A 1,776-nucleotide genomic window follows, 5' to 3' on the forward strand; every position below is an offset into this window, starting at 1 on the left:
GGCTAGACTATAGGCTAGACTATAGGCTAGACTATAGGCTAGACTATAGGCTAGACTATAGGCTAGACTATAGGCTAGACTATAGGCTAGACTATAGACTAGACTATAATCTAGACTATAGACTAGACTATAATCTAGACTATAGACTAGACTTTAGACTAGAATATAACTTGCCATTTCGCATTCCATGAGAATTTTTATTGTTTCCAATAAGTAAATACAAATATAAATTTATTAACAGGCTCATATTTAAATGTGTAATTTTATTCCTAAAAGGATATTTAATTTAACTACTATCCATATAAATATTTTTATCATGATTCCATCAAATAAGGTTTGCAAAAAATTAAAGAAAAATATTACGATGATGTACCATCATCATGAAAAAACCATTATTATCTTTTAAGAGCGATCAAATGTCAAAGGACACATATCCTAAACAGGCTTCTTCTATTGCAAATTTCTAGCTACATTTTTTTGCCTTCCCCAGAACTAAATAAATTTCAAAATGAAAAGCAACTCATTCATGACGATTTTTTTTTTTTTTTTTTGAATTTTTTTTTTTTGAAATATAAAAGAGATGTTAGTAAAACATGAAAAGAAGAAATGAAAATAAAAGATGAAGAATAATAGATCCACAAAGCTAATAAAATAAACGTAAATAAACAAATGGGTTGCTTTTTAATATGATGTCTGTGGGTATAAATGTAGGATAGACTTACTCCTATAACTAGACGCAAACATACATATACATATCTATATGCATGTATGTATATTCTATTCAATATAATACTTTTCAAATCTATGAATAAAAAGTATTAGTGTTTGTTTTTCTTTCTTTTAGAATTGTATAGAAGAAAAATATAAAGGCAAAAAAAAAAAAATGTTGAACGCCAATTGAATGTCCTTTATGCATTAAATATTTTGAGATGACAATGAGACGACAGCAAAGACTTTGTGCCAAATACTATGAACAGACATATATACATATGTATATAAACAAATACTTATATGTATTTTACGTTTAAATATACACATAAATAAAATACTTATTTTATTATTAAGAAGCTGCTTGAAAAATCAACTGTCAACACACTTCACACTCACACAGACATCACACTCATATCACATCATGTAGTATCATTATTTTTTGGTCCTCTCCAGCCATTATTTTTGTGTCTTTGTTTTTATATTATTACCATTACATTTATAATGGTTGCCACACCATCACGTGACATATCCTTTCAGGGAGATAAACAAAAAAAAAAAACATGATAAATATTTGTACATGCAAGATGGCAACACGTGCAAATGCGATAATTCTTTCAAAAGTAGCTTATGTGTGTGTGGTCGATGGAATGTTTCAATATATATTTTTTATTTTACAATATTTTTCCTCTTAAGAGATAAACCCTTTGAATTCAACAGTTTCCAGCAGTTTCAAGAAGGCAGTGTATCCTTTATATAGTATACATAGTATGCTTACATACATATACATTTTTCAGCCTATGGTCTAGTCTATGGTCCAGTCTATAATCCAGTCTATAATCCAGTCTATAGTTTAGTCTTTAGCCTTGTCTATTGTCTAGTCTAATATCTAGTCAATAGGTCTATAGTCTAGTCTAGAGTCTAGTCTATAGTCTAATCTATAGTCTAGTCTATAGTCTGGTCTATAGTCTAATCTATAGTCTAGTCTATAGTCTAGTCTATAGTCTAATCTATAGTCTAGTCTATAGTCTAGTCTATAGTCTAATCTATAGTCTAGTCTATAGTCTA

Source organism: Lucilia cuprina, chromosome 5 (genome assembly GCF_022045245.1).
Source record: "Lucilia cuprina isolate Lc7/37 chromosome 5, ASM2204524v1, whole genome shotgun sequence".
Lineage (NCBI taxonomy): Eukaryota > Metazoa > Arthropoda > Insecta > Diptera > Calliphoridae > Lucilia > Lucilia cuprina.